Raw genomic sequence first — 24,028 nt, 5'->3', positions numbered from 1 at the left:
TAGACATTAAAATTGGAATCTATCCGAAACAGGACAGAAATAATACAGGTATTGTGTAACCTCAGTCATTTGCCTAAAACTTGTCGCGAACAGATCATATTACCCGGGGGAAGAGGTAACTCCCTTTAGGATCTATCTTACACATATTTGGAAATCAGAACTGTAAATCATTACAGTTTGGGGCCGGGCACAGATTCTTTAATTGGAAATCAGCAGCTACAAGATACAGCTCTGAATTCTGTAATTACCCCTTTTGTAAAATGTCTAAATAGAAAGATGATGCCAATAATGTATCCGTTACATAACTACCCTGTGCAAGGAACGTATAAATTATAATCCACTAATAATCCAATTATCCACACAGAATCATTGAACCATACTGACGTTCCACATATCTAGATAAACTGGTAAAGGGTCCTGATATTTGTTTCTTATTTTGCCTGGAAAGGCAGTGTGTGATCGGCATAACATCCAATTATTTAAAGCTGGCAGAATCCAGAAGAATACTTCGATATGATTTAATAATAAGTCAAACTGAACTTTACCTCGTTAAAACAATGGGATGTTACATCTACTCTAATTAATAAAAGGGCAAATGGGAAAAATGTACTTTAGATGAAAAGCTTGTCAAATTACTTCTCACCATGAAACATAGGTAGAAGATAAGTGATAATTGCCTACTCAATAATCCACATACATATATACCCGTGTGTTCAGGTCTGGTAGAGCCTGAAGTGCGAAAGATGCTACAGATCAGCAGCATTATTAGTACACCAAAAACACCAACTCCATTAAAGGGATCCTGTCATCAGACTGGCCCCATTAAGCCCCCTTAGGTAGGGTATGAAATGTCTTTTCCAGAATTCCCTTTTTAAAAGTGAAAACTTTACAAATCTCCTACAAAGTCATATGAAAATGAGCAGAGAAGAGTCATATTTGATGAGCCAAGTTTAGAGGCTGATGGGAGAATGTCAATTCAGATACCCCTTTCTTCAGGTCTATAGTACCTAGAAACATGCTTTTGGTGTCATATTAAAGGAAACCTAGCAAAGGAAACCTAGCTATTAAGGAAGATCTGATGGTAGATGCCTATTAACCTACTAAACTCGATCTATCCTTAGCTAACCCTATAATGCTTTCTATACTAAGCTAAACTTTATGTACATTTTCCGGAGAGGGGTGTGGAGTAGCCTCTCCAGGGAGAGGAAGCAAAGGTTACTCTATACTTTTAGTCCACTCCTGCTACTATCCTTGGCACGGTTCTGCTACAGCTCAAGCAGTTCAGTGCACCACCGATGCTCTGCGCATGCGCAGAAGCTTTGGCATCGGTGCCAATGGGAGTGCTGAACATATAGCAGTAGCAGTAGCACAACAAGGACGCACAGGTGGGGGGGGGGGAGTTGCAGAGGCTATGATATGGGAGTGGTGTAGCCTTTTGCTTCCGGAGAGGTTACTCCATGCACCAGTAGCAGAAAATGTACATATCCACTACATGAAATTTAGCTTAGTTTAGAAATGATTATAGGGTTAGCTAAAGATATATTAGGGTTTAGTAGGTTAATAGGAACCTACCATCAGATCTACCTTACTATATTGAGTTCTGATGGTAGGTTTCCTTTAAAGACAAGAATCACTTATTTCGGATCTGATCAGGCTGGTGGTTATGTGATCTACAGAACCAGAAAATACAGGTAGTTGAAGACAAAGACAGGAATTGGATCTTAATCTGCAGCTTGTATTTCCAACTCTGTGATTTAAAAAATTAGATTCTTATCTTTAATATGAAATCAAAGACATGTTTCCGGGGTACTATAGAAGCAAATATCGGCATCGTGTAGCTTCTAAACTTGATTCGACTTCAGCAAAATGTGACAATTCTCTGCTCATTGTCACATTAGTTAGGAGAATTGTTTTGTTGGTAAATGTGTGAGAGTTTAGATAAAACGAGGGAAAAAGAAAGGACATTTTATAACCCTACCTGAAGGGGCTAGTAGGTTAATTATGTAAAATCTTGTGATCGTTAATATTTTAGCCACTTTTCTAGATGAAGCCATTATAACAATAATGTTAATACCTTTGGATTTCCAGTAACTCACAGAAACATGAAGAAAACATGGAAAAGTGAAGGCCCCTTTAAAATCCTGGAAACATCATTTTAATTGGTTTAAAAAGAAGTTTTTTTTTTCTTTAATATGATAATGGGTAGTGCTCTTTATCAAATCTACTGTTACTTTTCTCTATAAAGTCATTATGATGCTATCATTAATCAAAGAGATAAACATAAGTAGCTGATATGCATGGATTCAACTCGCAGGCAAAAAAACCGCCTTTGCCAGCATATAAACAAGCCGCGTTGTGTCTCTGGATTGATGGAAATGACTGTGATTACCCAGAATCATAATTGTTTTTGATAATCAAAGGCTCATTGACCCGATCCTAGAACTATATTTAAAGGAAACATGTACTTAAAAGATAAGTTAGGTTGTATCCACTTAATAGGAAAACCCCCCAAACCAATAAATTAAGTCTAATTGTCTTTAAATAATGTGATTTCGCCCGACTCCATTCTTTTTATGTGTGCAGCTGCAATTCTCGCTTATTTAATAGCAAACTTATTGAAATGAAACTGCGGGAAGCAGGCATTTTATTTAACCCGTGACCTCAATCATATCTTCTATTATGTGTAGTGTTTAAACAAGGAAAAGCACAACACATGCCGCATTGTCACCAAAACCTCCAGCCACCCAGGACAAATACCGAACTACAGAATTACTCTACTGATTAGTAGAGTGAAATAAAACACGTTAAAGGTTTTTTTTTTAGAGATCAGAGTTATGGCTGATGCACATGGATGTGAAATGGGGACGTGTGTTAGCTGCTGAAAACACCTCCTCAGGTACATCTATGGGCTCGTGTCCTCGGATGTGGATTTCACAGCCCTATGCATGAGTGCTTATTAGAAAAGGACTGTAGAGCCGCAACCTTGGGCTGGAATAGGACTTGCTCTATCTTTTGCAGCTCGCCAGTCTTTCTGATTGGTGCTCGCCCATCGATGACAGTCCGCCCCCGTGAATAATGGTCTACCAGCCCGCATGTCATGTGCAGGAAGACTTATGTAGTCCAGAGTCTTGACCAAGAACTTCATAAATCATCAGAAGTTTTGTCATGATCTGGTAGAGATGATGTCCCGTCTTTTAGATCTTAGAGTGTTTCCACACTTTTCTTATGGAATTTTTGACCAAGAGCTGAATAAATAAAAGGGTAAGAGGTTTTTTTCTATGACATGTACTCATCTGTTATGAGCCAGACCTGCTAATGGCTTGAAGAGCTGCAACTGAACATTTGGAAGCATCCCCACTGTCCAGGCTACTAAAAGTGCCATGAGGACCAAATCTTGAGACCACAATGTAACATCCGTGCCAGTATCTTCCTCTGTCCGCAGTAAGCGGCTTTGGGTGTGTTTCATTGCTCTTGGTGTCTTCGTTTGACTTTTCATTGTGTGAACTGTGATTTATGTTGCGGGCTGTTTTGAGGCTACTTTCATTTTCACACTATGGGGGATATTTATCATATGCCAGCACTTGTGCTCTTGAGGCTTCAGCCTCTTGATGTATCTGGCTGGGTGGTACGCAGTATCCGGCTGGGTGGTATGCAGCGTCTATTCTACACCAGGCCCTGCCTGGCGTAGAAATAAACACAACCGGCGACCTATCACGTGTGGAAAGTCGCTGGCTGCAGCGGAGGCACAGGCATGGGGACAGTAGCACGGGGACAGTAGCAGTCAGCCACGTCCTCCGCTCAACCGGCCGCACCACCCTTCATGCCACACTCTTGTGAAGGTGACGGAGAGGGTTAAATAATCGCAAGTGCTAGTAGTGCAGAGGCCCTTATAAATATGCCTCCATGTCTCTTTGCAGCTCTGCTCTGATCCAGCAATAGTTAACTTGCTGCGTTTGATAAAGGTCTCTGCTCCAGTCATCTGGACCTGGGATTCTCCAGTTTCATATATTATCTGGCTCACAACTAGTACATCGCTGGTTATATTCTAGGCTAGTTTCATATTTTCTGCTCTTGTGATTCCTCTGGTTTACCGATCTTGGCTTTCGTATATTGATTTTCCCTATGTATTCTGATTTTGTGCCGTATTTACGCATTGTGACTTGCTTTTGTGTTGTTTGTTTTTGAGTCTTGCGTCATCACTTTGCCATAGGGAGGGGCTGCCTTAAAGTTGTCCTGTATCACGTAGGGTATGCAGAGGCAAGTGACAGTTTGGGGCTTAGTTAAGGGTTCATTGTCCCATCCTGAAGTCCAGAGCCCTCATTACACAGAGTAAATAAGTTTGGCTTCCAAATCTTAGAAAAAGAAACTTCATTAATACAGAGAGTTGCCTCACTGTGGATGATTCTCTTTTATATGAAATGTCAAAACATAAATAAGTCATGAACTACTATGGTACTAGGGCGCTTTTCACATTTCTGCTATCTTTTCCATTTTCTGCTCATTTAAAAATACAGAAAAACAATGAAATTGGATGTATCATATGACATACACCAACAGCATCTAACAGACCCCAGTGGCATGTTATCTATTGTCCCTAGTAGACTGCCTAGTAAACCCTGACCAAACATTGTACATGCAGGTTCAGACCCAGTGAACCTGATATACATCCCAGTTCTCAGATTATATTAGATGTATAAAGCTCTGGCCTTGTCACCGATGGAAGCTACATCCTTCTACGTTGTTATTTGTAGGTGGGATCTGCTGTCTTATGTTTATTGGGAACCCCCCTGACCTTTTCCGCTTGGGAAATGTACTAAGAGATGAGGAACCCCTTTCCATAGTGCAGACATACTAGTTGCCAGGGTCCTCAGGTGACTCAAATGGCTCATATTGGGGTGGAAGGTTCCAAATAGCTTTCTGAGGGGTTTAGGAAGCCTAATTGATGTATCTGAATTCCATAATGGTGGAGTCAACATTCCATATATCTGGGGATCTATATCTGGGGATTTAGATCTTCCAACACCAACTGACTGGTTGTATTTAAGGGGATCTAAGAAGTTGAGAGCAGGGTATTACCTAGCTATATAGAGCTTAGTCAATTGATGTAATTTTACAGTTTATTTATACAAGTAGGTAGGGTGCAGCATAGTCAAAAACCATATGCAAATCTTGAACGCAATATTGCCTTTTAATGATGCAGTTTTTAGGCCATTTCATTTTTCTGTGAATAACCCCTATGTAAATCTGACTGATAACACATGCACTTCAATTACAATATTCGGAAGCCATTACTTCATATTTGGAGTATCTGATGACATCTGTTTTCCTATCTCTTTCTTTGTACATTATACATTTTATAAAGTGTTTTACCGGAGTATTGTGAAGAGATGAAATGAGGAGTAAAACTACTTAGTCTGAATGACTTAGGCTAGTAATTGACATTTTTCCGAGACCTTGAAAATAATAGCAGTAACAACATTCTAGGTAAAATCATGCATGTGATAAAGCATCTCTTTAGAATAGAGTCATCAGTAGAATAACTCTTTAACTATTTCCCTTCCTGAACACTCAGCTCATAAGCTGCGGCGGCACCTTCTATGCAATCTCAACCACTTTATTTGCGGTCACGGAAAACATTGGCCGCCAGAGACATGAACTGTGTTAGCTTATTAAAAGACCACTAGATGTAAAACATGAGATGTCTTGAGTAATTAGCTAGTGATTGAATGAACAAATATCGAGAAAGTTACAGAAGGTGTTTGTAGACAGAGTACGCGAGGATGGAGATTACCCAGAATACACTGCTAATCTAACTAAAATGAAACTGCAGAGATCTGAAGACCAAAGAGAGGCTCCTCTGTAGGGGTCTTATCTATCATATTCAGTGTAAAACAACTATATACAGAGTCATACATTACAAAAATAGCTTATTGATTCCAATGAGAAGTTTTGGGACATATTAAGGGGTATTCCTGTCTTAGGTATTTATGACTTATCCATAGGATGTGCCATAAGTACCTGGCATGTGCAGTTCCCATAGGTCTACTGACCTTTCTTTTACTGCCAAGCCCAATTGGAGAGCTGGGAAGTGCTAGCCATTCAAATTAATAGGAGTGATGAAAATGCTCCTTTGGTTCTACTTGAGGGTGCGATCAAATGTTCAGGTTTTCAGATGCTGTTTTTGATGTCCAAACCAGGAGTGGAGTAAAAAAAAGAACAGGAGCACTCCTGTGCTCACCTATTATGATCCATACCTGCTTTCGGCTTGAAAAACTGCATCTGAAAACTTGAAAAAGCTCTAGTTCTTTGAAATCCATGGGGTGGGCGTTTTATTGTAGGTGTGAGGACATTGGGGTAGATTTATCAAGAGTAAGAATGTGCTAACTTGCCCATGGCAACCAATTAAGCTCAGCTTTCATAAATCTGCCCCATTGGACCAATTTGACAAGTTGTGTGCAGCGCTACATAATCTGTGTGCACTATATAAATAAAGAATTATTATTATTATTATTATTGTCCTATATTTCAAGAGGAAAAACTCTCAGAAAGCCCAACAGCGGATTTTGACCCAGTATTTGGCACATATTTTTTTTATAGAAAATCTGTGTCAAATACTGCCATGTAAACATGCTTTTCTGTGGAAAAATCCATAATTTTACATGCCGATTATTCGGAGTTGGGTGTAGCTTAGATTGAAAATCCACATCGGAGGGCATTTGATTACTTGCACCCAATTGTCTTTTAGTGAAATACACTCAGATTTGCTTTAATTATGGCTAATTACTGAGGACCCAGTAGTGAGACGCCATGACATCATGCATTACCTCCCAACCAGTCTGACTGAAAGGCTTAGTTTTGTTCAAAACTTTATTAACAGTAATCACAGATGTGTCATTCTAGAAGAGAGCATTATTATTCAGATTTTTGCAATAATACATATACAATAGTCCTGAAGTTCTATAATTAAACAGATTTCTTACATATAATTATTGAACTTTTTTCCTTGTAGACATCCACTTTGAAAAAGCTTGTTCTATAAACTCCCAAATATCACAAGTCCTGGAGAGTCTAGCGTGACTTTAATAGTAAACCAAATCTAGAGCACTATATTAAATATACATAGTATCTTCATCTAGTGTTGAAATAAACATTATAGAGCAGTGCTCGGGGAACGCCACACGCCACAACCACTGAGGATGGGCTTGCAAGTTTTTGTACATGGTAAACAGACAATATAGATAATATGTAGCATATGCCATAATTGAATGGTATATTTCTGCATATTATTATTCCTGTAACTAAAGGACTGGAGTAGTCTGTGTATAAATCCCTGCACCACTCTACAATAGATGTTGTGTTCTCTAAGATGTTCCTGTAGCATTGTGATCAGTGTTTACATACAAAGTAGAAATTTCCCAGGAGACTTGAACAGCAAGAGAAACTCAAAATATAAACCGAGCGTAACCCTGGCAGCAGAACACACAAATCACAGATAGGAAAGGCGCAATAAAGAGGAAAGAGCGCCTATAAGTGATAACAAGTGATGTCAATGAGGCGTGAAGTTCGGAAGGGGATGACTGGAGGAATATAAGATTACTTTATATACTATTAACACACCCAAATACAGCAAAATAATGTTCCACGTCTTATCTAAGTTTCCCGAATTTGGTTGGAATATGTAAAAAAAAAACAAATGCCAGTATTGTGGTACCCCTGGAGTAATAAAGTACCGTATATAGTAAAAAATATTAAATAAAACTGTAGGCCTATTTCTCTTATAGAAATGCTCCTGGGAAAATACATAGCGGTTATTGAAGTCAATAAGGAAGCTAAGGGTGGTCCTGCGCGTTAGATAAAAGTTGACCACAATCCATCAATGTGTATGGGGCGCCAGTGCTCAAATATTGTCAGCAGTCCCAATAGAAATGAATAAAACACCAATGGGTCTGCTTGAGATGTCCCACTATCCTTTGGATAAGTAAGACCCTCACTAATTAGTAAGTTATCACATATCCTGTGTACAGGGACAGATTGAGGCTACCATGGACCATGGACTGTATGAAAATAAGGTCCCTCACAATGGTTTCACAGAACCAAGCTTCTTGGGAAAGGAGGGTCCAATTTCCATTCTACCCTTTAAAGACCTTCAAAGGTCCTGGAGGGGCTCTTGTATACATGTCTATCAAGAGCAAACATGCATGTATGAGGAGATCAGGACTGGAGGTCCCTCTATTTCTTATATCTTTATGGTAGTGACAAACGTCATGATACTCCTTTCGGCCCCAGGATACTTCCCAAAGCGCCCACTTTTATCCACCACTACCAATAAATAAGCAATACTTTGCTAACCAATCTACTTAAGATTTCTGCTATACTTCTAGTATAGTTACTGATATAGTTATTTAAGAACTTGAATTTTTGGGTATTCATGGTGTTCGCTGAGTACTGTGTAAGTTCAGAGGAATGAAAGGCTAATGTATGTTACATACAATTCCCCATTGTACTATATAACTAAGAGAAGTTTGTGAGCCAATAAAATTAGTGATCAGATATAAGTGGTACTGGCCCCTCTTACAAAAACTTCAATGGCAAACAAGGGTTAATGGAAAGACATTTACCACCTTTTATGGTTCCATCCCTTGGGTTAAAATGAGGGAAAAAAACATTATTGGCTTTAGCAGCAAATTGGCACGGTGGTAAAGGGTGCTTCAAGGTACATGATTTTGTAAATTGCAGGTCTGTGCTTTGGATGTTTTCCAGGGTATTTTATGTTTAATTTTGCCTTGGAGGCATGTTCAGATTATTTTCACAGAGCCTACGCATCAATGTCAAACTTTTATCAGTCTAACCTCCCATTAACAAACATATGTCTCTGATTACGTTAATCTCACCTGTTTTGTCAATTCTGGATCACGATCATAATAAAAAGGCAGACTCGGGAGTGCACACTTGTCTACAGAAACTGCAATATCCTGAGCAGGAAGCCCCTCGGGCAGTGATGGGAAGAATATGCTGAATCAGCAGGCAGATTGGAGCTGTGGTTAGTTGTGTCTTCGGATGCTACATATGCTGCCGTCCACGGTCTGGTACCTCTCCCTCAGGTGGCTCAGGAGGTAGTAGTGGCACAGTCATGCGGACCATGGAGAGCCATTAGGCAAGAAGGGTTTATATACAGCAACAGAACGTTTATTGTCAGCAACCATATTGGCAAATGACGAGAATGGGAATAAAGTTTAGAAGCTTGACGTTATGTCTAATGTAATTCACTATTGAATGTAGCCATTACTGGTTACTTTTCTCTCAGGGTACTGTTTCTCCTTGTGGAGATGCCAGATGGCTTAGGGAGTCAAAAGTCAAAATGTTATGCAAATTACCTAAGAAATTTCCCCTCTTAGAGCACGTATCCTATGCTGCATGTCAGAACTACGTAAAGCACTTATGGCAGGGTACTGGCTGGCTTGGTAGAAGGATTCTGGAATATCTCAATTAGGATTCTGCTTATCCTTATGGAGACACCAGAACAGGAAGTGCTTTCTGGGAAATCTTATGCAAATGAACTTTCCTCCAGAAGGAGTTTTCATTTTCTTCTCAGTACTGCTTTCACCTCTTGCCATAGTATTATAAAGTATGTTTTATGTGTAAATGTACCTATTGGGCAAGTTGTCAATCATTTCCATTTTTAAGAGAATATTTGCCCCCTGGATATGCAGTATAAATAATAGTATCTACTGTTTCACAATGACTTTGTCCACAAGACAGTTAATTCCCCTCATAGATCACAGATACCTTATTTTTCATGCATACAAACACTATCCATGAATGAATATGCACTTCCATGCCTGTGCATACATGTCTTTATAGTCAGATATACTGCTGTCATTCACTTATGCATGCAGCCATCAAAATATGCATAGACTATCAGAAGCAAAACAACCAGACTGCAACCAAGTCACGCACATTACGCCTGGGGAGTTTCAGCTTACACTGTAGTGTCTCTCCGTCTTCCCTTGGCCCAGCAATTACAAGTCATGCTGGAAGCCTTCAGCATATTACAGTTGGAATTTTTTTTTTGTTGTATTATTCATAAAATAAACTTCAAATCTCATTATTATTATTATTACTATTATCATTGATGCCTGTTTTTGCATAGGTCTTCATTTACATTTCTGGTCACATTGGTTTTACTGGGAAGAAAGTTATTTTACAAAAAATGTTTTGGCTTTTTTATTTTATATAGACATACACAAATAAGGGGTTACATTAACTTATATCACAAAATCAACAGTCTTCGTTTGTGCATTAAATGGGACCATTCAGACCTATAACAAGATTTGGGGCTAGACAAAAAAATTAATACTGTGTATTAGCACCACAATGGGGCACATATACTAAGGGGTTTGTGCCGCACTTTTGTCTGACTGCATGTTCTTCATCTGTCTTGCACAGTGTCTGCGCTGCTACTATGTCGCACGCAACCCTTTTGTGGTGCAGTTGCGCTAGGCACCTTGCGATACAATTAGGGGGCATACCAGCAGTCTGGTGACGTTTTTAACGAAACGGTCGCACCCAGCATTATACACGGAAAGAACACTTTTGTTGAAGTATCCGACTTTCAAATTAAATGCGCCCCAAAAGTAGTGTCCAAGAAACCTTCAGAGAATACAATAGCAAAGGACAGCAAAGTCTTTTATGATTTTTATACGTTGAGGTTATTTTTGTGGATGTAGCACACTACCTGTGTACACTGTGCATGCTCAGTGTACTACAGCCAGGACCCGGCTCCTGGAGAAGATTGCGGGGCCCCTGGGCACTTGCTGCCCCCGGGCACCTGCAGCCCCTGCATCCGAGCTTCGGGCCTCCCCGAAAAGCACCACAGGGGGGTCCAAATCGTTACAAATGGCCCTTACAGGTGTGTAAGGGATTAACACCCTCTCGGCTACTAGTGCCAATAGCAGGGCGTAGTACTACGTCATGATACAGCAAGTCCCTGCCGCCCGTGACATAGTACTACGTCCAATGTCGATAAGGGGTTAAGAGAGTCTGAGAGATGCTTTGTATCTGTTAAAACTGGTAGAAGACTTAAAAGTGATGTGAAAAAATACCTCTGTAGCTGTTAATAGAGGTAATACGGCAAAAAAACTACTGCAAATTATCATACATGCAAATTTACTTACCCAGTGGGGGCTTCTCAGTTTGGCAAGTGTCAGGCTCTAGCCAGAACCTCAAGTTAATAAATACCGAGAGGGAGGCCCGATACTGGGCTCTTGTGGGCTGTTAAATGTATAGCAGTTCAGTGGCTTTTTTATATATTATTTTATTTTTGTATTTTTAGACAAAAAAAAACAGTACAACAGTTTTCCGGCATGCAGGCCAATACATATATATCCATACAGCTGATGAGCACCACAGGGTCCGTATGTGAAAAGAAAACAGGGTCACTCAATCATAACAGACAAAGAGCCGTTATCTATTCCCAGACAGTCCAAAAATTGAGGTCAAAGCTTCATATGTTTTATTGTAGGTAAATGTATAATAAAGACATGCACCAATTAGTGGGATTCAATGTGTTAACAGTCTAACGGTTTTTGGCTAAGGCACTGTTGCATACCTATGTGTCTCCATGGTAACAGACTACAAACAGCCCTTTTGAAGTCTGTTCCAATGGACATACAACAGGATTTATCCTCTATCCAGATGGCACGCTGCATCCTAAAATGATCATCATCTGGTTATAAGTCTATTTCACTGTCCACAAATGTCACAGTGTTATCTCATTCCCTGACAGTGATATCGAGGAAAGCAGAACGACATGGCAGAGTGTAAGGGTCACTATTCATTCCTGCATAGGTTGCTGTGCATTGTATTACAGATAGAAATGTGTCTGTGTGTTCCTGGACCTGCACTTCCCCCCTCCTCTTCCAACCCCTGCAGACCTTTGTAATTATTTATCTCACTCCAGCAAAAGTTGCTGTCTGTGACTTAACTGGGTTATTTAAAGGCTCTTACATTCTCTGCTTCATTAAAAGCTGCATCTCATCACAACACAAGAATACAAACACAGCCCAATTCACTCACACAAACTGGCAGCTCTGTACCAGCCCAAACTCCCTGGGTGTTCCCTCCCTCCGAGCATCTCTGCAGTGCCAGTCCCCAAGCGATCTCATCTTTCTCCCTCTGTTTTCAGACATCTATCTTCTGGAGCCACTCTCTTTTATCAGCTTGTGGGGGGGCTGTCACTGTGTTGTTTTTGTTCTTTTATTGCTATACTTTGCGTTACTTTATATTGTGTAAATAGAACAGAAACTGGAGGAATATGCAGGGGTTAAAAAGAAGCTTCTATATTCAAGCTAAGCATAAAATGTATAGTATTAATAATGCAGGCACTGATGTTACATAGATGTACTACAAAAACACATTTCCAGCTACTCCTTTATGGCCATGATGGACCAGGACAGGTCAGCAGAATAATCTCTAAGTGGAAGCTATCACTGAAAGAGAGGTGCAAACATTGGCAGACACCAGGGCAGATTAGATAAGGAAGTGCAGAGTTAGATGAGACAGTTTTACGCTGCACTAGATATATCAAAGTATCTAATGCTGGATGGTATGTCTGGTGTATTTTAAAGGGAATTTACCACCAGGATCAGAATAACGTAAACCCAGCACACTGACAAATTGGTATGTGCCCACTCTGGTAAGATCTCTTCTTTTAGTTTCTTATGCCCATGTTTTTACAAAAAATGGCATTATAAATATTTCAAATGAGCTGGAGCCCCTCAGGGTCATTTGCATAATTTTAGAGCATTTTTTTGTAAAAACAAGGGCATAAGAAGCTAAAAGAAGAGCAGATGTTGTCAGAGGGGGCGCACACCAGTATGTCCATGCGCTTGGTTTATGTAATCCTGATCCTGGTGGTAGATTTCCTTTAAGATTGCCTAGTTGTACTTTGCACTGCTATTAGTTGGCTTAGTTTAGGCTAGAAAGCTGCACCAAGACCATGTCACCTTTGTTGTACTATTTGTAAAAGGGACGGAAAACTGTCTAAAACCCTCAATAAGACAGTTCGTTGGATCAAATGACAACAGAATTCGGTCATAAACAAATTGGTAGACCTGCCCCACTGTAGATTCTTTATACCTAGACATACGGAATGGTCCATGCCGCAATACAACATAACAGACTGATAGAAAAATTACATAAAGATAAGTTACGATACTACGTTTACATGCAGCCATAGGCATGTGCACACAGTTTCCTAATATGATTTGTAAATCCCTGGATATATCAGCAAATCTTCGAATTTCTTGTTGGGAAATGTCAAGTTTATTACATAAATTACATATTACCCGAGGAAAAGAAACATCATTATCTATGACCCATATAGTTAGGTAAACACGGCAATGAAGAAATAGATAAAAAGATACATAAACATAGGATCTTGCAAAATGATATAAAAAATACCAATTTTTGGATCATCTTTTTCTTAAAATTCTCACATTTTAAAATAAATTAACAATTGGGTATTGCCATTGCTCTTCTGAAGAGGGTGTTTCCAATTTGATACTGCCAATACTGATCAGACACATAGAAGGAAGGGGATTTATCAAAAGTGTTGCAAAGTAATAGCGCCAGATTTATCAAAGTGTCTGATAAAAAATAATAAATCGAACAAGGTTGAAGATTGCACCATCAAAAAGTTGGTTTAGTTTACACGAAAAAGCTGCTGCAAAAATGTTGGCACATTTGCATTATTTCTGGAACACATACTCCCGCAAAGCCACACCCTTTTCACAAGGCCCACCCTTTTGTCATACTAGTATTCCTAAAACTGTCTAAAACTATTATTTAATGTAAGATGCATTTTTTAGTCCAAGATACAACAGAATGCTGTCCCAGCTACATGGATGCTTGTAAACTATGAGTGATCTGTGAAAAACAGTAATTTCTGTTTTTATTGGGGGTTTTTTTAAAACACGTGGACATACGCAGATGTTCCATTTCCAGCATCATCCAGAGGAGCTGGGAGTTCAACATCAGTTTTTACAATTTGGTCATAAGACATGTTTGACTATTCGCTGCGAGAAATAGTCCCTGGAGAGCTGCTGATAACTGTAACACAATATTGACCCCAGTAGGAGAGGGGATTGATGGTCCTGACTAGGATATGCTCTACCATGTGCACTAATCCATTAATGAGTATTGCATTTATTTTAGTAGTGTGGTTTGTTCTAATTACGAAAGGCATATGCTTGGCGGCACCAGCACTGGGCATAGAGAGCTTCTGGGGGGCCCACATAAGGCTGTACGTAAGGAATCCATGGGGGTAAAGGGGGTAAAGGGGGCTGTATCTAATGAATCCATAGGATGTGAGGGGGGCTTTATATAAAATACCCATGAGTGGCGTGCTTGGTATGAAAAACTTTTAGGGAACAGGAGAATGTTTTCGTTTCTGAATCTTTAATGCCGCCAAGTGAGTTCACTGCAAAGGGGCCCACTGGGGCTCTGTCGCCCAGGGGCCTACTGAAAACTGGAGCCGACCCTGGGCACAAGGCTGATTTATTTCGTAAATGCATCTGCTGTTGGTCACTCAATTTCCTTTCCTAATTAATTTTAAGATACTTGTATTCAATAAAATCTAGAAACGTATAAACTGTGATTACAGTTTCTTTAAACCTAACCAGTACATGAAGCCACACACAGACCATTGTTGTGTCTTCACCCATTTTACCATTCAAACACTACTGTATTTCCAAGGTAGTAGGGAAAAATAAACTCATTGAGACTATATTCATATTAAGTGCAGCTCTGTAACCTTCGCTTTATATAAATGGTACCCTGTAGTCTCACCGAACTGTGTTCCAGGAATGAAGCCAACGATCGCAGCACTTTACATGGCACTTGTGTCAGCGAGTTTATGTATCAGACTCCATGGCTTGTCATTGCGAAGGGTGTAGTGCATAGCATAATGTCAGCGACACAAAGAAATTAAATTTTACAAGATGTTATCTCTATTGTGTCTGCAAGCCTTGCAGGGAGTGGGTATATGAGGCAGGAGATGTGGATACTATCAGCTTTCACATCTGTTGCTGTCATTTTACCCTCGCCTATTTTGCATCAATTAAACCTCAGTTGACGTCAGTCTTTCCCGTACTTAACTCAAAATGGCAAATTTCTTTTTAGATTTGACTTGTGCGGAGGAAGAAATGATAGTTAACTGGCATTCTGCATGGATTTAACGTCAACGCTGTGGTAGAGGCCAACTAACACATGGGGCGGATTCACTATTTTCTGTAGGCAGTTAAGTAAATGCCCAAAGTCATGCTTGATGCCAAGGAAGCTGCTCTACAAGGTAGCTAATAGAGGCATGCTTTTCCTTATTCCATCCTGGAAAACAAATTTGCATATTTTTCCAGAATCCCCTAGTGGAGCGTCCATGGCTATAAGTCTCCACAAGCCTTAATTGGCAAAGTCTCTGTAAGGAGAAATCTTACTTCCTGACCATATTTATCACTACAGGCCAAAAGGGATCTGCTAGCATGTCCAGATAAAATACTTGTAATCTTTATACCATCATAATAAAAACAAAGAATAAGTGCCCAGTGAATTCTGTTGACGCGTTTCGGACTTAAGTCCTTAATTGTAACGTGTGTTATCTTGTTACAATTTAGGACGTTATATGTCTGAAACGCATCACCGGAATTCACTGGTACTTTTTCTTTGTTCTCATTATGATAGAACAAAGGTTATGAGCCTTTTATCCAGTCACATGTTGGATCCCTTTTTCCTGGACTCACCTGGAACGACCAAGCGCTCTATACTCTATCATGTATCTGACCCCGGCATCTGATGTCCATTACCTGATTGCTGCTACATACATGCTGAGCTGTAACCACTTTTTTTCCTTTTCTACCCTATTTATCACTTTGGCTAAAGTGCAGACTTTTTGTCTAACTTTGTGCACAATTTAACGGAAATCTACCATCAAAATCCAGCATGATAAACCAGGGACACTCATAGTGTCTGTAACTGTGGTAATGTTCTCAAATTTGTTATGCATGGTCTCCTTCCTTCAAAAACTTTTAAAATTATGCAAATGAACCCCTCCTCCCTGCAGCTTCACAGGTTGTTGCAGTGTGCAAGGAACACTCCCCCCACCTCGTGCTGAAACTTCCTCAGCTGCTGTAAAATTACATTAGGCAAAGGAAGTGCTGATGAAGCAGGGAGGAGATAGTCTAACAACCTGTGCAGTAAGAGCATGAAGGGTCTCTGGTAACCCCCAAAGCCCTTCTAGCTCATTAGCATAATTCTACATGTTGATTTTAGAAGGATGGAGGCCATGGATAACAAATCTAAGAAGATTATTACAGTCACAATGCCTGGATCTATTAGTAAGTGCCTCTGGTCTATCGTGTTTTTGATGGTAGATTTGCTTTATAAACTAAAAGCAATGGCACATTCTAAATCAAATCCCCTTTCCAGCTAAGCCACACCCACTTAGCCAACACATTTAAGAAATGTCAATCTGATGAGCGGTATAGGTATCAGTAGGTGAGTGCAGAACTCAGCCCTATCACTGATCACTGACAAATCATGAAACCGACAAATATAATACATATAATACATAATGAAACAGCTCCTAAAAATTAAATAAGGAGGTAACTTGAATCTTGAGAACCAAAGAACAAGAACATGTGTCAAGTAGCTGAAAAATAGTAAATCCTTTATTTATAAATACAAGCACAGGAAAATCAAATGTACAAACAATATAAAACCAATTAAAACACGGAAAAAGCAGAACAACTGCTTCCGTGGTCAGAACATAGCAGGTGAAGTCATACAATAGTGGCTGACAACCTGCAAAAGGACTCCCTAGGACAAACACTTTGTCAATAGTGTGCTCCAATGGCAGCAGACATAAACAACAAAAATGATGCACAAAATGGAACAAAATATAAATCCCAATGAGGGATGATCATGAGATACAAACTGCTGCATGAAAAACTGGAGAACACAAAGTTACCAGAGTAAGAGGGAGGTCCAAAGGGAGTCCAGACAATGCCCCACGCGTATCGCCGCTGAACGCGGCTTCCCCAGGGGTGCCCAGATGATGTAGTGTCTGTGTATAAATACCTGTTTATGATGAGATGTGCAGCCTGCCGGTGTGTGGCCCTGGTGTCATGGCGGCGCCCATGCCGGAACACGCTAGGGGCGAGTCACATGGTCTAATGATGTCACTTCCGGTGACGTGTGTACTCGCGCATGCGTCCATGTATGGATCGGCCGGGCAAGGTAAATATAAGAGATGCCTATTCTAGCGTTACTGCCAGCCGATACGTGAGTATATGGCTATGGTGACAGAGTACATAATGAATAAAAAACCAAAAAACAGCACATGGAGTGTATATATCTAATAAAGAGATGCTGTGCAATCAAAGTAGATATACTAATAAAGTGACAGTGCAATAAATAAGACTGGACAAAGGTCCGGGAAGTGAAGGATGAGATGTAATATTCTAAAGATGTGCAAATTACCGTATATACTCGAGTATAAGCCGACCCGAGTATAAGCCGAGACCCCTAATTTTACCACAAAAAATGGGAAAACCTATTGACTCGAGTATAAGCCGAGGGTGTAGTATACAGCCTGTCCCAAGTAGTATACAATCAGCCTGCCCCCATGAAGTATACAGCCTGCCCCCATGAAGTATACAGCCTGCCCCCATGAAGTATACAGCCTGCCCCAATGAAGTATACAGCCTGCCCCAATGAAGTATACAGCCTGCCCCAATGAAGTATACAGCCTGCCCCAATGAAGTATACAGCCTGCCCCAATGAAGTATACAGCCTGCCCCAATGAAGTATACAGCCTGCCCCCATGAAGTATACAGCCTGCCCCCATGAAGTATACAGCCTGCCCCCATGAAGTATACAGCCTGCCCCAATGAAGTATACAGCCTGCCCCCATGAAGTATACAGCCTGCCCCCAAAAAGTATACAGCCTGCCCCCAAAAAGTATACAGCCTGCCCCCAAAAAGTATACAGCCTGCCCCCAAAAAGTATACAGCCTGCCCCAAAAAGTATACAGCCTGCCCTCAGTATAATAAAAAAAATAAACTTAATACTCACCCTCCGATGATACTCACCTTTGATTTGAAGTAGCGGCTCCCGGTCCTCGGCGGCGGCTCCTGGTCCTGGGCGGCGGCTCCCGGTCCTCGGCGGCAACTCCCGATCCATTGTGGCGGCTTCTCTCTTCGATCTTCACGTGCCGGCAGTCGCGTCCATGCGACTTGCCAGCGGGCGCACAGTGTGATGCGGCGGTGTCGCCGCTGATGACGTCGTCAGCGGCGACACCACTACATCATATTGTGCGCCCGCCGGCAAGTCGCATAGACGCGACTGCCGGCACGTGAAGATCGAAGAGAGAAGCCACCGCAGAGGATCGGGAGCTGCCGCCGAGGACCAGGAGCCGCCGCCGAGGACCGGGAGCCGGAGGGTAAGTATTAATTTTTTTTTTTTTTTTAATTAACTCATGGGTTTTTTTTTTATTAACTCGTGTATAAGCCGAGATTAGGTTTTTCAGCACATTTTTTGTGCTGAAAAACTCGGCTTATACACGAGTATATACGGTACCCAATAGAGAATAATAATAAATAAATATGCCTCGAACTTGAATCTTCTGAAACCCCATACAGAATATATCCTATACATAATAATAGTGTTGCTATTATGGCAGAGGAGCCTTTGGGCCCCCTGGAGGAAGGGACCAGAGTCTGGTACAATTTCTATTTATGTCCCCATTATAAATACATGCCTACGTAGGCACTTACCTCTAGTTGAAGCTTAGTTTCTGAAGATGAAAAAAATCCGGCATATTATAAAGGACTTGCAGTGACTGCAGTCTTAGCTGACAGCTATTGTTTAGGTAGGCATTCACACCCAAAGGAAAAGTGTCTGCAATTTTTCACGTATTCTTAATAAAATATATATGTTACCCTCAAAATAAATTCCACCATCAATTAAATGCATTATACATTTACACAACGACCTTTCAGTAACCTCAAAGCCCTGGAGTAAGAGCCAACCATCCGTGAATTCCAGACATCAAATACATTAATATTAATGTCTAAAAGAGATTCATTTATATCAGTTTTCAGACAAAGCTTTCAAAATGCAATGCAATTAAGTAATTAAAACAAATAATAAAGAATTAATCTCTGAAAAAGAAAAACCTATCTTCAATTGTCTCCGCAGCAACCTCTGACTGGGAATGATGGACTCTTTCAGGAATATCAATCTAAATTTAGCAGACAAAATATAATAAATCAGGGAGTCCTATCCTGGTACATTAGAGCTATTATAACAAGCTGCTGCCTAATAATTATCTGTTATCCTGAGTGGCTCAAAGACATCAAATATATTGATGGCATCTTCTATGACATGAGCCTCTACCACTGGTGGTGTGTTCTTTGTCATATTCATCATACAGGTTTCATCTCTGCATGGGCACCAATACTGATGATAGTACACATCACAGTGGACCTGATGGGATGTTTAAAGACTATATAAATATGGTTTCACATTCTGTCATTCACTAGATCATCTATTGTTAGAATGAATTATTACATTTCTTAATTCTAGTTGAGTTTCCTTTGAATGTCTCCTCCCCTACTCCTCCTTCACCAACTTCAAAGCCCATCTGACCTGGTCAACTTTTCTTCTAGGGAAAACGTTTACTCAAGGGATAGGCAGATGTTTATATGGTTGTGATTATTCATTACAGAAGCTTTAAAGAGTAACTGTAAAGCTATAGTGATTTTACCAATTATTATATGTGATTCCCCCCTTGAAAACAAACAGAACAATACCTACTTTGTGCTTCTCATCCTTTTCTTTCCAAAGTTCTGGCAGTTTCTGTTCTGAAAGTGTTTGACAAAAATCTTTCTCACTAGAGGTGGAATGGACGGGACTAATGTCTGTCAGTCTATGCCCTGACCCTGAGGCGAGTTAGCTTGCCCACAGATCCTATGATGCCTTGTGTTCTCTCTCAAAGTAATTTAGCATTAAATCCAATTAGTTTCCCACATGTAAATCCACTGAACACTGCACAGTTTACATGCAGGATGTATATGGTGACAGCCTGGCAGCTTCCATCACATGGAGGAGCAGGGAACATGCACAGTTTACATGCAGGATGTATATGGTGACAGCCTGGCAGCTTCCATCACATGGAGGAGCAGGGAACATGCACAGTGCACATACAGGATGTATATGGTGACAGCCTGGCAGCTTCCATCACATGGAGGAGCAGGGAACATGTAATAAGTGGTAGAAATCATTACTTTACCAGCTACATGCAGTCTATAGCCTGTGCTGCTTCTCCCTACTCACAGGGAAGGAGGTGATGTGTCAGTCAATATAGCAGAGATGGATGTGTCAAAGACACAGCAAAAATTGAATGATCCAAAAAACAAGCTGTTATTTTTTTCTAAACAGCTTAAAGATTATATTTAATAGGCCGGTGTGATTTTACTCTATGTTGGAAAACTTGGCCACCAACAGGCATAACTTGTTAGGATTGAGCTAAAAATCAAAAATCCTTCATTCATGTCTTTGTCTTTCTCCACAGACGCCAGTGGTGACGGCCTTAAACTACAGGGATACTAGACCTGCCTGCATTTATATAATTCTTGCATCGCCAGCGATTTACAGTTAAGTTGGACAGGGTTTACAGAGATAAATTGCAATTCCCTAGGACTCTAATTCACTAGGGTATTCTTAAAAATAGCTCTCAAATGCAGGTCCTCACCACAGTCATTTAAAGCCCCACCGCTCATCAGCTCATTACATACAATGCCATGAGAAGAAGCTTACAAAGCTGCATACAGAATCAAGTTCTTTGAAGTTTGCAAGGCAGATTTATTAAAATAAAAAAGGGAAGCAAACTGAGCCGTCATCAAGAAATGTCAGCTATTGGTTTGATTTTTTTGTTTTCATCTCTGCAGGTGAAGCCCTCTCCCACCTGTCAGAAACTGAGGGTCACATCCTATCTTGCCAAAGGCAGAATCTCATAGAGTCTTAGTGCCATGCCGTAGGCTATAACAGCCGTGACTGAGTGGAGGAGAAAGCAGCAGAAAAAGCGGTCAGGGTGGAGGAAAGAAAAGGACAAGACATGGAAACAGGGAACCTGTAGGACATCATGAAAGGAGTCAATATGAAACATTATATGTGCCATCAGTAGAAGTGAAAATGCAAGTATCAATACAACAATGGGAGTGATTACATAGGTGGCCAATTTTGTTGGAACATTCTCATTATTTTTAATGCTCAATCTTTTTAAGTCAATATGGATCTTTTTTTACAGGCCAATGCCTGGCCATAATAAGCACTGGTCAACACACAAAAAAAGTTGATCAGCATTAACCTGGTTGTACTATTTTAGTTATCCCCTATGCTGACTGCTGGCACCGCCACTGATTACGAGAACAATTTGAAGGACAGAGGACCCATGCTCACTAAATCATGGAGCAGCATGTATCCTGCCAGTCTATTCAATTGCATGGTAGTGGCAGAAATAGCAAAGCACAGCATTTGGTTATCTCTGGTATTCACATCCACTGTCTAATATCCCAAATAGCTGAGTGCTGTTCTATGCAATATCCCACGCTTCCATACTATTGAATGGAGCGTCAGGAAACATGCTTGTCCTGTTGCTTCAGCCGTTTTTGTGAATGGATATCCCCTATGGATAGAGTATAACTTGAATAGTTGGTAGAACCCCTTTAATACTTCCACAGTGTTTGGTTCCAATACATTTTGCATGTTAGTGGAGACCCTTCTACATGACACTAATGTTAGTTGCCAGTAGAGGCCTGTTATTATTTGATTACTACAGTTACAATTGTGTTAAATGTTTTTTTCAGATCACTTTTTACAACATTTACAAATGTCTCAAAAATGTCACACAAATGTCTCAAGTCACTACTTTCCATTTTCGTAGTTTTTTCTTAAGTATGGTCTCGTGTGCAGTTTTTTGTGCCAAAAAATGTTGCAAGTTTTAGACAATTTGAAAAGATAAATGTCATTAGCAACATTTAGTACATCTGGAATAGAAGATAAATGTGTCTTACTGACAAATGTCTTCAGTGCACTTCAGTGCACATTTCAAAATATCCCCAAAAAGGCGCAAAAATTGCAACAAGCCAAAAAAGTAAAAAAAAAACAGGGAAAAAGGAAGACAAATTAAGATAAATGACCCCCAGTGAGTCACAAGAGCAATGTCTACTCACAGTAACAGAGATGGTGATAAATACAAGTCACATAATGACCAGATACAATATTCCCCCATGAACACTCCCTGGGCAACAGGTTGTACTATAAAACTATTCAAGAACACGATAAATAATACTATGTCTTTATTTAGAAAATTACTCAACCTTTTATCTAGGTTACTTCTGCAAAATGGAGTCTGAAGGTGATGCTTTTGCAAACATTTACTTTAATGTACATTCCTTATTGTTCACAGAAAATGGAAGGTAGTACTGAGGGCATACAGTATCCGCTTACCTTGAAGGATACAGACAGTAGAGTCTTAATGAAGAAATATGGTCATAAAAAGTGCCGCTGAGTGTTTCATGCATAATGAAAACGTTCCTTATGGATTTTGACATACATGGATTTGTGCTATTAAAGGAAAACTGCAATATTAATGTACTGCTATTGTCAAGTGGCACCCTCCCTGTTGGGAATCTATTCCTATCTACCGGTTACCATGTTGCTCCGGGACTTCAATTGCATCGTGCCGAAGGTTCTAGGTGGTCACAGGAACCGTTTCTGCTTCCATCGACCTTAGGACAACACTAACAATGACCATAAGAGGTCATTCACTTTATTATCCTCAGGTCCGAGGATAGAATGCAAATAAGTTTTCCAAGGTGTTAAATGGAAAACAATGCCTCCTTTTGCTACCTTGAAAGGCAGCCCCCTTAACATCAAGTATGACCTACAAGAAGTCTAAAAACATTATGTAGGATTAAGCCAAACCAGTATATCTATTCCAGAAGGAACTGACTCCCAACTGTAGACAGCAATGTTTCCACCTGGTTGGGTCTCCTCAGTACAGCGTAGGGAACTGGTTTGGCTATGTGAGAGGCTATTGACTAGGGTCAGACAGTAGATGTTCTCCTTAAGGAGACATTGCCAATTAAGGCCACCTTAAAGGCGTGTGGAGACTTAAAGCCATAGATGCTCCACTAGGGAATTCTGGGAAGAATGCAAATAAGTTTTCCAAGGTGTTAAATGGAAAACAATACCTCCTTTTGCTACCTTGAAAGGCAGCCCCCTTAACATCAAGTATGACCTACAAGAAGTCTTACAACATGATGTGGGATTAAGCCCGAGGATGGCATTCATTGAGGGTAGAGGGACACTACAACAGTGTCGGACTGTCCCACCAGTACCAGAGGATCCTCCGGTGGGCCCTGGATCAACCCAATACTGAACCCAGAGGTCCATCAGAAAACACCACAATTTGGAAGCTGCTAGAGTATATTTCCTGGGAGATAAGGAAGCATGGGTCCCCAAATTGATTTTCTCTGGTGGGAAACCCAGTCCGACACTGCACTACAACCTACCATCAATGTTCCTGGGCAGAAGCAGTGCCAAAAGCTGTAAATGACAAAGCGACTCTGGAGATGGAGCTTTCTTTTTTTAAACTTCATTTTTTGGTGCATATATGCCTTACAAGACATTTTTCTCTCACATAGAAAGTGCAGTTTAGAAGTTAGAAATGGGGCAGAGATAGTCATTGGACTTCATGAACCAAAAAAAAAACCATAAACAACCAATAGTTGGAATAATCTCGAATAAGGCAGTCTAAAATATGCACCAAATATATCATTCAGTATCAGAATTAATAATAGATCACAGTAATTTGTAAGAATCCACTAGGGTGGGGAGGTTTCTTTTATAGCTCATAAGATGAGGAGCAGGACATGGTCTAGTCCAAAAATAACGGTAAAAAACTACCCCT

The 24,028-nt window shown here is 40.3% G+C and overlaps 1 protein-coding gene and 1 long non-coding RNA gene across 2 annotated transcripts in view; one reads left to right on the top strand and one right to left on the bottom strand.

Annotated features, from left to right (window-relative positions):
* The window catches only part of RTN4RL1 (reticulon 4 receptor like 1), a 144,628-nt gene that overhangs the window by 81,979 nt on the left and 38,621 nt on the right, over positions 1 to 24,028 (bottom strand). The window lies entirely within an intron of this gene.
* LOC140119267 (uncharacterized) lies at positions 18,379 to 23,301 on the top strand. The gene is made up of 3 exons (XR_011853357.1): positions 18,379 to 18,493; positions 20,627 to 20,708; positions 21,003 to 23,301. It is a non-coding gene; the product is annotated as an uncharacterized lncRNA (long non-coding RNA).

The sequence above is a fragment of the Engystomops pustulosus genome, chromosome 2 (assembly GCF_040894005.1).
Source record: "Engystomops pustulosus chromosome 2, aEngPut4.maternal, whole genome shotgun sequence".
Lineage (NCBI taxonomy): Eukaryota > Metazoa > Chordata > Amphibia > Anura > Leptodactylidae > Engystomops > Engystomops pustulosus.
The sequence above is the reverse complement of the archived record's forward strand: the minus strand, read 5'-3'. Positions and strand labels throughout refer to the sequence as shown.